This window comes from Bombus bifarius, unplaced genomic scaffold, assembly GCF_011952205.1.
Source record: "Bombus bifarius isolate JDL3187 unplaced genomic scaffold, Bbif_JDL3187 scf7180000007977, whole genome shotgun sequence".
Taxonomy (NCBI): domain Eukaryota; kingdom Metazoa; phylum Arthropoda; class Insecta; order Hymenoptera; family Apidae; genus Bombus; species Bombus bifarius.
Window position 1 is genome coordinate 5,523,982 of NW_022884362.1, and position 15,237 is coordinate 5,539,218.

General features: G+C 39.5%; 1 protein-coding gene and 1 non-coding gene across 3 annotated transcripts in view; one reads left to right on the plus strand and one right to left on the minus strand.

The window, feature by feature from the left end:
• The window catches only part of LOC117204266 (sestrin-1), a 152,956-nt gene that overhangs the window by 68,563 nt on the left and 69,156 nt on the right, over positions 1-15,237 (plus strand). The gene's annotated exons all lie outside the window — the stretch shown is intronic.
• Trnak-cuu lies at positions 14,063-14,135 on the minus strand. The gene has a single exon. It is a non-coding gene; the product is annotated as a tRNA-Lys (tRNA).

The following is a 15,237-nucleotide window of genomic DNA, read 5'->3' on the forward strand; positions in this document are numbered from 1 at the left end:
TTTCCATGTTTGCAAAAGATGTTCCATGTATTCTCATTTCGATGTAAGAGTGTTATTTGCATATCCTGGATCGATGTTACTTTTTCATGTATTCTTACTGTGTCTCGTGTTATACATTACATATTCTTCATTCGTTGTAAATGCATTACGTTATTTATCGGTATGTTTTCTATTCGTTGTAAGTCCACTATGTTATTTATCGACGTGTTTCCTATTCGTTGTATGTCTACCACGTTATTTATCGATGATGAGTACCAGCTCAGCTGATTCAAGTTGAGTAATTGATTAGACTTAGGCCATAGTATTAAACTTTCTGGCTCACCGTTTCAAACGATTCGTTTAAATATTATCTTACGTTAATTGGACAAAAAGTTTGATCTTAGAATCTGCGTTGACTAAACATTTCTTTATCCTCTCATTGAGTATTGCAAGCTCGTAAAATTTAGATCCTTAATTGGCCGTTCAATGTCGTTCATGTATCATTATGATTTCTTGGACATGCGAAGTCAGTTAAATTTCTGGCCTCTTGAATTATATTTGACTCGCTAATGGCGCATAAAATATTAAACGACACTATTTTATACTCTGAAATATTATCTCGTTTTAAGTTAAATACGTCAATGCTACGCAGAAGAACTCGTAATTTACTGCATGAAGCAGCTCGCTGTACGAGGTTTCGCCAACTTAACTATGTTAATCGCGTAATAATTAACGCCAATAAATTTTGTGATTCGATTAACTTTTTCTGGTTGCAATTCTCCTTCAAATATAATGTCAATAGAGTATTGTCACCCACAAGAAGCTTGCGATCGAATTTGTATGCTAAAGGGTTATACAACCGTGAATAATAATAATAATAATAATAATAATAATAATAATAATAATAATAATAATAATAATAATGATAATTTTATTACAATATTCCGTACTTTGTAGTTCGAATCTCGACAAAATTTCCTCTTGCGATCGAGTCATCGACATTATTGCAGAAATGTGTTAAAGGAGATTGCAGTTCGTTCACAATGACCGGTTACGATAGCCATTTTGCAATACGACGAGCCGATTACGTAATCTTGTTTTACGGAATTCTTGCCCGTCGTCAGAGACTTTGTTTCACCCACGCGATCCTCCGCGTAATCCTTCGCGACAACAGGCACGCGCGTATGCGTCGAATAAAACGAGAAAGAACGCGTAACGACGTAAGATATAACATCATACGAACCGCTGCGATAAACTAGCCGGGCATTTCGCCAAATGCGAATCTAACTTACCTCGACCGTCGCATATCGCGTCTCCCCCGCGTCGAACACATCCTGTATACGCGCACGTTGTATTCTACGATTTGTAAACAATGATGCGTCATAAACAATAGCGGAATTCTTAGATGAGAATTATGGTAAATGGTAGGATTTCACCAAGGTCCTACTGATTTATTTTTCGTTCTTAGTGCTCTTATGTTTTAGACGTGATATATCGTATGGTATATCTACTTACGTTGTCTCGATCGAATCGGTAGAATTCCGGTCGCGAAATTAGTGGTCGAACCAGGGATAAACGTGACTCGAAAATAGTCAGCTGTCGGACTGTTGCTATCCACCGTGTGTGTTTATTTTTCATCGAATAAATCTGCATACGATCTTTGGCCAACTATTTAGTGTCCAAACAGAAGAAGTCTGTACGAATCGATAAATGGCCAGCGTGACGCTCTAGCAATCCTCAACGTCCTTTATAATTTTGTCTTATTAGTGATGATATTTGTCTTTCTAACGTACGACGTTATTTGTCAACGACATTATCTTACGACGAGAAAATGTAAAGTTAGATCAGAGCCTAGGAGTGAAATTGGGTTTTTTATATATGGATCACGAGATTCCTCGAAAAATAAAGAACGATCTTCTTTCTACTAAGAGGATCTAAATTCCAGGAATTTCGACTTGCTGAGCACAGACTTCGCGCAAACGTTAGAAGTGTTAGAATAATTCGACTTCAAACCAGCAATCCATACCAAGAATCCTCTACTCGTGGCGTTTACTTTACGTACCATTTCAGCTCTTCAATTATCTGTTTAACACAAAAATTGCAATCGTATCGTTAGCGGTTTATCTGCAGCTAGCGAATCGTGGCGATTCTGTTGGCGGCGCGTTCCCCAACATCGTCTTGCTCTTTTTATCGGCTCGACCGACAAAAAGCCTGTTCTTTTTGCATTGTTTATCATGCTGCTGCACTGTACAGTTTTATCTTACGACCGGTTACCACAAGTTTTATGCGTTTTATCAAAGCCGTTTCGCTTCCCTTCCTCACGATTACGCCATGTTCGCGTTCCGACTAATTATCTGTGCTCGTTTCATACTTTATTGCATCCCGATGCCCGCTATGCTTCGCCCTAACGGGGAAATTGCCAGGCGAAAATCGGAAAAAATCGACGAAAATCGAACGGTCGATGCTTGGATACTTTTCGAAAAATTCATCGGTGTTTTATCGTCTCTTTCGAAGATCACAATTCGCGGAATTGACAAAGAATTTATGGCTGCGAAAAGAGATTGGTAGATGCAAAGATCGGACGTTGAAAACGTGATAGTGGTCAGCGTGTTTACGAAGGGAAATAAATTTCGGATCTTCGGGACGTCGTTCGTACAGGCAGATCCGAGAAACTGGTTACAATGCGTTCAAACAGTGTATTCTTGGAACGCTCTCCTCTACGAACGCTCATAACAACCATCGTGGAATTTGAGTGTTCGTGTTACAGGTCTGTCGTAGATCTTCTCGTACGTTCGATAAGATGTCCCCGACAATAATAAAACCATCGCACGAAAATTCAAAAAATGAAGATTTGAAAGTTTCAAAGTGAAATTGAACATGTATATGGAAATTACAAGACACGTGTCGAAGTTATACATTTTATAGAGACGAAGAAAATATTCGATACAGCACAAGTAATGAAATTTTAATGCGCACAAATCGCCTCCTTCGACCTTTTACCACTCCCTGTCGTGATCGTCAGCTTGTTCGCGTAATGTTACGCCTACGACGATCAGAATGCGCGTGGATGGCCGTTGTTTACCGTTTCACGATGGATTTGTACTCGGCACGGCGATCGCCTCGAAACTTGCTTCCTCCGTCGCGATACACGCGCTCGTCCACACGCTGACTTTACAGGGCTTTATGGTTGTCTGATGAATTTTATAGCAGGCCTTGAAGAGCCCCGACGCTGTTCTGGCGAGCGTGGAAGCTACGATTGACGGAGCAATCCGCCGCTGAGTGATGTCACGTATCAAAAGTACTTACGCGTGTGCACCGGGGAACACGTGCAAACTAACGATCGGCTTATCGTTCGCATGCTGAACACACGTAGGAAATGCATACACGTAGACCTCAAGGAGACGGGAACGAGTGATTTTTATTAATAGGTTCGCCCGTTTCCATCGCTTCCATTTTCATTCGAATAGAGCTAGCAGTTTATTCGAGTAATCGTTTCCTTGATAGAAATCGGAGAGTTTAGAAAATCGTAAAAAAGATTCTTCCATGAAGATTGGTCCGATTTTTCTATGTGATCTGTGTGCTTATCTGTAGGTATTTGTAGGTAATTCTTCTATAATGAAAAGCAATAAAAGGACGACGATAGTTTTATTTCTACTGTATATCTCTGTCGTTTATGATTTATGTAGTGCGGTGTTTGTCCTTTAAAACGCAATCTCGTGACTATTTTTAACAATTAAAGGACGCAATCCTTCTTGACATCCTGGAATTTACTCGCTAGATACAATATGTAAGTACAGAAAGCGTGAAAATAATAGAATCGAGGAAGGAAACTTTGCAAAGACCATAAATCTACCTACTATCTGAATAATGGCCTATCTTTCAAGTATTATCGCAACATCGAAGAAACATTCGCACCTACAAATTCTACATTGACACGAACTCGGAACGATCATTAAAAATTACATTAGAAATTAATCGGTATGTTGTCAAGTACATGCGTGTTTACGTCTCGACTCGGCACCGCAACTTTCTAACGCATCTTTTACGTGATACGCTTAACGATAACGCGTGGCATAATAAAAGTCGCGATGTTACAAATAGCTACATTTAATTGGTCCAATCCATTCTGTACATTATTCCAGTTACGTAAGTCGAATGTCTGCGTGTGGTTTGATCAATTCGTCGTTCCGCTGTAAAATTGAAATTGCTCGACGTGCTTCTTCGTCGTTGATTTTCGATCGGCGAATTGTTCGTTGAAGATAACCGAGATCCGCGATCGACTGTCATTCGTTCGATTATCCCTAATCTGACAAGGGATCGGAATGTCGAGTCGTTCAGATAGAAATGCGACTGGTTTTCTCGCGGGTTAGTCGAACTGCGCACACGAGTGTCTACCGCAAAGTATAGTAACTGGGTCAACGAGTCGACGATTCGTTTATCTGTTTGTTTGCTCGCAGGTTTAATACAACAGTTATCGGACCGAACGATTTGTGGTTTCTTTCAACCCGGTACAGTGGGTGGTGTAGGTTCTAGCATAAAATTCCATCGCTTCTAACTCGACCGATATAACTTGTTTGGATGTCTAAAATCGATCCTCGACATTCTGTGATTTAAAATCTACGTATTTATATATCTATATTTTTAATTATTACTTCATACACTTACTACTTCGATAACTTTTATTATTATGTTATTACATCGTTATCTGCCAATCTGTTTCTAGCAATTACTTCTTCCCAATAGACTCAGAAATGGAAATCTTCACGAGTAAAAAATAAATCCTTATTACACAATGGTGATAAGTATCATATATATATATATATATATGTCGGAGATGAAATGAAAACCGGAGCCTTCCCTATGCAATTTTGAGGAAACCTTTTAATGCTTTAGCCCAGATCTTATCATAACTGTAATTAAGTAATTGTCATCTGTAATTGTTTGACATTTGTGAAAAGCGAAAGTGGGTTCGAGGTGACAACTGGTCGCTGAACGTAGCCACGGTCACGGGATAAACGTTTTGCCTGACGAAGGTGTGGATCGGTTGTATTGTTCTCCCTAGAAATCACATAGAATTGTACTTTAGAGATGTCGATATAATGGGACACACGTTGTATGAGGAATCAATCTCCAGACAGAAACTGCCTAGCAACGGCGTTTGGATCTTTCTCGATGTTTCCAAGGAGTATATAACAAACTTCTGACAGATATTGCCTAGCAACAACGATTGGAACCTTCTCGATGTTTCCAGCGAGAATATAACAAACAAATGCAGTCGGATTACGAAAAAGATTTTAATCAGAGAGGCATTCGTGTGATCGCCTTGGAAAGTGATACATCGAGTAATTTTTCCGAGTGATTCGGCAAACGTATTTTTTGTGTTATAAAATTGTTTAAAGTTTTCCCGTTGACCGTGGATTCGTTTGAACCCCGGATCATTGTTTATAGCGTAAATTAAATTCAATATTTGTAAATTTATCAATCGTTAATTTTCATTATTCGTTAAATTAGTAAATCGTAAGATATATTATTCGTTTCTTTTATTGTTCGATAAAACTTATTATTCTTTAATCTAATTAATAATTTAATTTATCATTTGTTAATCAATCATATCATTTATAAAAATTCATTATTCATAATATTTGTAAAACCTTGTTTATTCGTGTAAATATATTCTCTGTTTTGTAAAACAATCGTTACGCGCCTTAAATCCTAATGTTAACCCGACATATACTTACATCGATAAATAATTAGTACGGAATGTCAAAGTCAAAGAACGAATCGCTGTTTCTCATCACATTCGCGGCAGCTTAGCCAAGTCGTAATTACTTCACGAATTACTATAAATCACACGGTTATCGTCGTTATCTCGCTGGAGGATGTTTTTTCCCGATTTTCGAACCAAGGAAGTCAGGTGTGTACCGCCGGTTAACGAGGAAATTCTTGGAACGGTGAACGATCGGCCAAACGTACCAGGAAACGTTTTGCATGAAATTTAAACATCCTCGGGTTGGCGGTTCTCGTTCGCTCAAATCATCCCTCTCGCCTCGTAAAACACGACCGTAACCAGTGGCAATAGTACAAAGTCCTTTAAATATCTTCGGCTTGGCCACGGGTTACGTAAAAAGATAATCTTGCACGAGCAAAGTAGGTTGCCCGCACCCGTTATCTTTTATGTAATAACATCTCTAGCAGCGTTTCTCTATCGCGGGAGGCTAAATTCCATCGCACGGTGCGTTTCATTTCGCTTTACCGCTGTATTTACCTTACGTTCGCGCGAAGGGCATATACTCGCCGGATCCTGTCGATCGAACGAGTCGAATCTTCTCAAAGACGCCGTTCTTCTTGACGACACAGCGTGACGATACTGTTTGCTAGATCTAGGCGCGGTCTCCTTGATTTTCGTCCGTAAGGTCGAGAAAAAGAGACGCTGATACCTTTGGAACGACGATAATATTTAGATAACGATAGCAGAATATTTGGAATAGCTAGGAAATTAAGGATTCCTTGGAAAGGATTTAAGAATTTAATACTAAAATGTGTTCCGATATACGTTGTAATATATGATATAGGTAGTCTGGTATCGACTAGAGTGGACTAGAAAACACGTGCAAAGTGTTCCACGGCGGTTTACAATCTGTCATCGATAAGATACGTTCTAGAAAAACAAGGAGCGGTCTTCGAAACCGGTGAAGTCTTTCGCGGAAGGAACGACGCGTTTGCCGCTCCGCAAGACACTTGTTGCATCAAGCGAGACGCCAGAGATTCTCTCGATTGCATAATATCCGCGAGTACACTGCCTTTTCTCAGTAGCGTGTCGATAAGCTTCGGCACCCCTTCGTGTTACTCTCTATTCGATCGAGCAATATTCGGCGTGTTTGTCGATAGTTGAAATATTTACAGCACTATCTGAATTTGATTTATTGGCAGTGAAAATAAGGATATAGGTATCGAAAAGTAGAAAAATTTCTTATTATTACAAATATCAATTGACTATGACTTTAAAGCAACGATTTGATTTTGATCGATTTTTAGTTGATTTTTGTCGCTTTACTCAATTTACTGAAAATTGGAGCTGCCCCTTTATTGCGACAATCCCTTCTATTCCGTTCAGATTGTAACGAGAATCAACGACATCAGATTACGGATAATTATAGAGTAATTTGCTTTTATTCTCCTCTTTAATTTTTCGTTCTTCACGCGACGGTTACCGGCTTTCGATACGTAACGACGATATCGAACGCGAATCGGCTTTTACGCGAACGTTAACAATTACTCCGTTTATCAACGCGTCGATCGCTCGGTTTTATTCCTCCCCTGTGCGTTCCTCCCTTTATTTCACTTTTCATTTCTACACTGATTAATATACGAGCTGGTTTGGAAAATTGCGCGCAATTTGTATCCCCTTAACGATGATTTAGTAACGGAACACGTACATCTGTTGAACGTCACTGGCATCAGATCAAAGGGATAGATAGCGCGTTTCTCGCCGGATAAACGATGTGTCATTTTAAACGAGCCGATCGATACAATGAAGGATTGTTCGCTTTATATAGACACCGTATTAAAACTGTCCGATTTCTAGCATGCAAATTTGTCAGGTTCAACATTCGAATCGTTATTGTTTCCAAATCGTGGCATATAAAACGCAGAACGTTGCATGAAAAATCTGTGATGAAAATTTGAATTTCAGTCAACGTTGGCGTCTCTTTGTCATCGTCGTCGTCTACAAGTTGGTTGGTTCGGCTATTCCTTCTTTCTTTCTTCGTATCAAAAATTAAATAAGAAGGAACGAGTGTATTTGTCTTAGCACTTGGAAACAAAACATGGTGTACTCGTCTCCTGTTTGTCGTGTCGTAAAGTTTGTACAGCGATTGCAGAACACTCCTCTGTCAAATATTATTCTCTATACGCGCACGCCTTTCTGCTCCAATAATAATTTCCCTTCGCTTCGAAAAAGAAAACGAAAAAAAAAAAAGAAATAAATAAACGTAACAAACGAATAAATTAACGTTCGAGTTATCGACGACCAAGGCGTGAAATTTGCATCATAGAAAGCCACATGGAAAATACACGAAAGGATACATAATGCGAGGAAAAAATAAGCCTTTGTCTATTATTATACAGTACCACTCTTAATTACTCGCACTATGCTCCTTCTATACTTTACTTCGCTTCTATTATAAAAGCTAAGACTTCCTTTCTATTGTTAACACGTACGATTCTTTATTGGAACAATGAACACTGTTTTGTATATATTAGTGGCTAGAAATTGTACGTGCCTTAAATGTCCATCAACGATTATCAGTCTATAAGTTCTTATAAAATATGATCAATTCGAAATGTTAGCAGTATCAATGTTATTACAATGCAAACAGTAACGTAACGATTACGAAAAGTGGTGTTTCGCATTAAAAATTCCAAATATTTCGCGGAGAACAGATCCAGATGGAACACAGCTGTAAACGAAGTTGCACGAGTCGCAAAGTTATACGAATATTACAGCATGAAGATTTACTGCACTCGGCCAAAACGGAAATGTCTTTGGAATTGTTCCAATAAACAGGAGAGATCCGCGATGGCCCGTTTCGATCGACACGACGCGACGGTTTATCGGCGATGTCGATGATGTCGAGATTTTACGAGAAACAGTCGATGATCGGCTGCATCGAATGGCTTTGGTTGGTTTCTCTTCGCGGCATCCACCCGGTGTTCCAAAATAAGACACCTTTGCCACTTATTACACAGTCGCGAACGATGCAAACGCGAAACGAGGAGGTTCTATCTTTACCTTCGCGTATGAGCTAACATCGGACGATATCTTTGGCTTGTTTATGCCCACGTGTTGCGAAACAATTTCGAGAATCATTAGATTCGTCAGGATGACGGCAAATTATAATTACCCACTGCCCGGGTTTAGGATCTCGCCTGATTCTCTGCACATTTTTCATCTGTCTCCGGATATTTCGTTCTATGACGCTTCTATAATGCTGTAATTCGAAAGTTACGTGTTTTCTAATTTTTATTACATTTTCTTATCGATATATCGTCTTATTGATTTACGTAGGCATTCTTATTGCGTTCCAAATTCCATGTCGAGTTAAAAAAACGTTGCATCCACATGGGTACGATATAAGTCGTAGAGATATACAATCACATACATTTACATACACAGAAATTATTCGCACCGTCGAGAAAATAATGAAAATGTATAGAATAGCGAAATAACGCGAAGAAGCTTTTAACGCGTTTTATTCAGAGATACACAGTCAAGATTCTGATTTAATAAAATGGTAAAAGAAACTTGAGACCTTATTACGTGATTTGTAATTACGAACGAAACATGTTATGGTAATTTTTTACGTTGTTTACATGAGTAGATGCTAAAAAAGACTGGCTGCAATTATGAAACGAAAAAGGAAATATTACAGCACATATTGGCTATTGTACCAGAATAATAACCTATAAATCTTCTAAACTTTACGAGGCGTTCGAAAGTATAGATATTATGTTTGAAATCTCGAGTCAAGTGGAATGTATTTTGAAGCGCTTAAATGGATCGTATTTTCAAACAGTCTCTTGACGTCAAACACACGCTATACGAAAACAACAACGTACACATCGAGTTGCATCGGCGAAATCGAACAATTACGGTTAAAATAGTGCTAATTTCTGAGTACTCGAACTACCTTAGCCAACAGTTCGCTTTAGATTGCCAACAAAATCGAAGTAAACACAAGTCATGATGTATCGCACATTAACAACTTGTTTCTAAAAGAGCATTTAAACGACGCGACGATTCTTGATCAATTAAATTGCTCAAAATAAGTAGAACATCGCATATTGCAACAGTTGTATGTGTACTTGTGTAATTTTGTGTCCGCATATTTTTAACGATAGTCCTAAGATTAAGAATCAGTAAAGAATCATACAGTAGCTTACACGGAAGTATTTCAACTTTTGAAAAACTTTTATCACTGTCATATCGACTTAACGATCGAATTTCTGAGTGTTTCGATCGTTCGTGAGATTCGCGTAAAATTTCTTCAACGTAGCAGAAAAATTCGCGTGAAGAACGGCAACGAAGGACCGTGGAGAGATCGATTCGTCGACCGGCTTTTCCCAATTAAAAGTGACTCAGATGGATTTTTTTGCAGCCGCACACGAAGCGCGGCCGGTCGACGCTGGCGTGGTTAATTAACAATTGCATCGAGCGATACGCATCGCGTTAATAGCACTTTCACTCCTATCATTTCGCTCGGTCGACGCTGAAATAACATTGCGCGAAGAAGAGTTGTTGCCGATGAGTCACTCGGTCGCTGGTAACCAACCGAGTACCGCTCCTCCTTCTTTCCTCTGTGAATCTTTTATTTTTCATTTTTTTTTTTTTTTCGACATGTTTCGTTTTATAGCCGCGATTAGAAGAGCGTGAAACAACTGCAACTATGATTCATACGCTGCTGCATTATGACTAATCGAATTTTCGACCACGTGCAGTGCCTTTTCGAATGTGCAGCAATGTCGAACCTATGCAAGAGTATCTTTTGGTCGTCGTAGGAAGTTTTTGTGAATACACGAGCCATTCAGAAGACGATCGAGCAATTTCATAAATTGAAAAGCAAAAAAAAGTGCTGATTTCGCAAACGATATTTTTTTAAATCTGCTATTATGCAATGAACGAAATAATTTTTGAAGCAAGTAATTTGCTCTTTGAGAATTGAACGTTATTCGTGTACCTATGTTTGACTTCTGAGAAGCTCGTGTAATATAATATATAGGTATATTATATTACATATAATAAATTACATATAATAAATTACATATAATATATTACATATAATATAATATATAGGTTCAGAAAAAGTCTTGGTAATGGTTGAAATACTTTCGTGAGTTACTTTATATCGATTTATGGCACCGATAGGTCCCTAAACGAGTCGAAAATCAATCAATCTTCCTCGGTTCTATTATTACGCAGCGTGTTTTGCTTGTTGTCGGTAGTCGCGTATGCGTGTGACGCGATGCTTTTTGAGAGTACACGCGAATACGCGCGCATTCGAGTTTTGGAAACGTGCCGTGCAATATTTCAGCAGCACAATTTCTCAGACGGCAAGGGCCGAATATACGCGACAATGGAGTCCATCCAACAGGATCACGGAACGGAAAGCCCTCGTTACGTTAGTGACCGGGCGCTATACAGACTTATTCGAATAACATATCGACTATTTTCAGGCTGCGTTCTATTTAAAACAAATACCGAAGATTCCACGAATCATTCAGCCCCGCGGTTAAATCTTGCGGGTGAATTCGCGAGCTGTCCTCAAAAGTAGACATCTTGCGAATTTATTACCGTCCCTTGAGTTACTCGACTGTTTTCAAGCTTGTTGGCAGCTAGTTCTTGGTTGTTCAGGTGGATGCTTTTACTACGTTATTTATTTTGTTCAAACATTGAAATTTAAGATTGTTTGTGTTACTACCATTAGCTTGGACTGGTTGTTGTTTACAAACTACTTAATGGACCTGCTTCTATTGAATAAATATTTTTGGGGAATGTTGTAAGTTAGTAATTATACGAGTTAGCTGCGGTAAGAAATTGTCGTACGTAATAAGGAAAAGTTTGATAATACAACGAGTCAAGTTCTGCACAAAATTAAAAAAAATGTAATCAAATGAACTAGAGCTTTCTCTTCTTCGACGTAAGATCGTAAAAGCTGTTTACGTGATAAAACTCTGTAGTCTGCAATCTATCTCGTAATAGCTTTTCAATTATTAGCTAGTAAGTTATTGTATTTGTAGATAAATACAAAAGTGACGGAACTGAAATTGTAAATGTAACGTAGAATTCTTCTACGACTGTATATATTACGTAGGTAGATAGACATTTATCCGAATTTAATTCGACGAAAATCCGTCGGCAAACAGTCTCCCACGTCAGAATTAGGCCAGTCGCAAAATAGCTGTACTCGGACGCGTTTATAACGCGTCTCACTACTTTGGATGCCGCGTTCTCGTCGCTCGTCTTTGCGTGTCGCACGTGCGTTTACCTACACTCCCTGTTGGCATTATCACGTGTCCATTCCGTGGTGGCCCCCATTGGCACTCACCCGCCAGGTTCCTCTCGCCTATGAAATCTGCCAATCCGCGATAAATCCAGTATAAAGTACGCCAACACTCTTTATCGAAGCAAAATCATTTTTTACTCCAACATACTCTTGATATTTTATCTCCTGTGTCTCTTGGAGGGATCGAACGAGACACACGCGTGAAATTTTTCTTCTCTGGCAGATCGTCTTCTCTGTTTCGTTCTCTTACGCTTTTCGATTTCAACCGTTTCGTATCGTAAACATAGCTGTTCCGCTTCATACACAATTTCGTCTTGTTCTACTAATCGATCTATAAACCGAAATATCCGCGTGTTTTCTTCTTACGTGTATAGTATGAAAGTTATAACTGCTCGAGCTATGTATAAGTCACGAGCATTATTAGCTAGACTACTTAATCGCGACGGTGTTCGAGTTAATCTTAGACTGTTACTTTGTACTCTCATAATCGGTGCACGACAAGAAAACAGCGTTATCAAGGTGGCTATTAAGGTGATGATTACGTATTGTAATCAGTAACAGACTTGGGTAAACAACGATTAGAAATGTACATTGTATATAGGATACATATTCGGAGTTTGTATCGATCATTTGGTTAATAAATGGCCGTTCTGTTTCCCAAACTATAAAAATCGAACGTATCGGTATAGGTAGCATGCAATTGGAGTACTCCACATTTTTATTTCCAATCTCGATTAATTGTTCATGAATATTTCTTTAGCAATCGAAGAATTTTATCTCTTAAATCGATCGATTTAAATCCATCCATCATCATCCTATTCATTTTATTTTCCTTCTTCCAAATGTAATAATCAACTATTCGACTAATCAATTATATTCCATAGCACATCCCTCGCATTTTCCAACCAATACAGTCGGAATCGGCAATTAGAGTCACGCGTTTCCAGCTAGATCGACGTTATTACAGAGACAGAGAGTGGCGATCGGAAACGGAAGGAACCACGGGCTATTAATTACGCATTGTCTCCCGTACGTGTCCCGTAAACCGATCTACTTTCGCTGGCCAGGGACGAAAGGCTGTGGTGCCGGCTGCGATCTACCGTGTCGTTCGATAAACACTTTATTTCGGGTCGTGTCGAAACGTTGCGGTGGTGTGCCGCATGCCGTGCACCACCTAAAAATACACGACTCCGCGGACCAGCCCTATCCCCCTCTGCACTCTCATCGAAACTGCACTCGAAAATAACTTTCAGAAACACCTGGCACCTCGGCCTGTCTATTCTGCACGTTTCGATCTCGCCTCCTCCTCTCCGCGTTATTCTCTCCTTCTCTTTTTGCCCTCGCAACGATTTTTCCACCAACGAGCGCACCTGTCCGACGAATTTCACTTGCCTCTAATCCCTACCACGGGCAGCAGGCCTTTGAAAACTTGAATTCACACCGGAGACTTCTAATAGGAGGGTTTGCCGGATAATACGCAGGAACCGGACCAAGGGAGCCATTTAAAGGAAGCAACGAATTTGACGCGCATCGTCGTCGTTCTACGAACTTGTTTGTGGTTTCGTCTACACGAAGGTGACGTTACGTCACGTCATCGTGTCTTCGAACGAAATCGGATTTGTCACGACGTGATGTATCTGATGTGCTTCTCCCTCTTTCTCTCTCTCTCTCTCTCTTTTTCTCTCCTCTTTATCCCTTTCTCCTCTCCTCCCTTCTACGTCTTTCCCTCCCTCTCTCTCTCTTTCCCTCTCTCTCTCTCTCTTTCGTAGCTTTGCGAATCCATTAGTCTGTTGATTTTGATAAGATTACGCGAAGATTTCGATTATTTACATTCTTCGAGCGACTTGTACCTTGAAACGGGAAAAATTTCCGACACGATTTCGGTTTCGTGCGCGTGCAAAAATCCCACGACCCTTATCGGATGCTTAATTCTTTCGAGATAGACCTGTGGAGTTAAATCTCGAGTATACATGTCGTTGGTTTTGTGTGTTTCTTAGAAAAAGAAAAAAAAGACTGGTTATCGCCCAACGTGGGGCTCGAACCCACGACCCTGAGATTAAGAGTCTCATGCTCTACCGACTGAGCTAGCCGGGCTACCTTGGCAATTGGAAGCACGTTCAATCGGAAATTGTTGGCGAATTTATCTGCAACTTGGAATTACTCATCGAATTTTATAGCCTTGATAATTAATATTTGATGTGTTTACGGAGGTTTAAGGAATTAAGGGATTAATAAAGGTAGAGATATCGATGGTAATTAGAAAAGTCGTTGGCGCGAGATTCAATACATTCTACGCACATGGATATGTAATTATGACTAATTATATCTATTCTCTTATCGCCCGACAAATAATTAAACGAATAATCTCTACAAAATAGAGATATTAGAGAGTCGGTAATATTGCTCTTATCACGATCAATTGAAAGACTCGTTATTCCTTATTTAATGTCATTTAAAGGTTGCTTCTCGTTGTTAATGTTGGAACTAGCTACGGCTAAAATGCATAAAATTATCTGTCGAAGATATCGAGACAAAAGATGCACGGCAGAATACGTAAGAAAGAATTTCAAAATGGACGAATCAAAAGATTTAGGGACATCTCGGTAAAATGAATTTTCTCACGCAAAATCGAAGAGATTCGGTGTGAAGCCGGCATTAACTACCTATATTTGCGATAGGTTGATACTGGCAAGCTTCCAAGGGATGCTTGCTAGCACGTTGGGATTCTTAGAAACAGGCTGCTTCCCCTTCTTCTTCCTCTCTGTGTCTCGCTCTTTCCCCGTCTTTTGCCGCGAGTATATTCGCAGGTCGATGCTCGATCATCGGGTTTTCTAGGTTAATCACCGAGCTTTTCGACGTACACGCGGACGTAGCTCGTATTTACGAGCTTCTAATAGATCTTCGATACGATTCACGATCGATAAGATCTCGCCACGTCACGCGAATTTTACCGGTGGTCGATGAGCGACAGATATCCATTTCGCGATATGATGAGCTGCCAGATAAGAAAAAGGGAATTTCTAAATTAATAGTATTATCTGCCAATGATTAAAAATTCGAGCGACGATTTAACTCATTTTCTCCAGTTAACAGATGAAATTTTTCAATTTCATGAAATTCATAGTAGTTCAAACCTCTTGATCGATAGTATGTATACAGAGTGGTTGGTAACTGGTGGTACAAGCGGAAAGGGGGT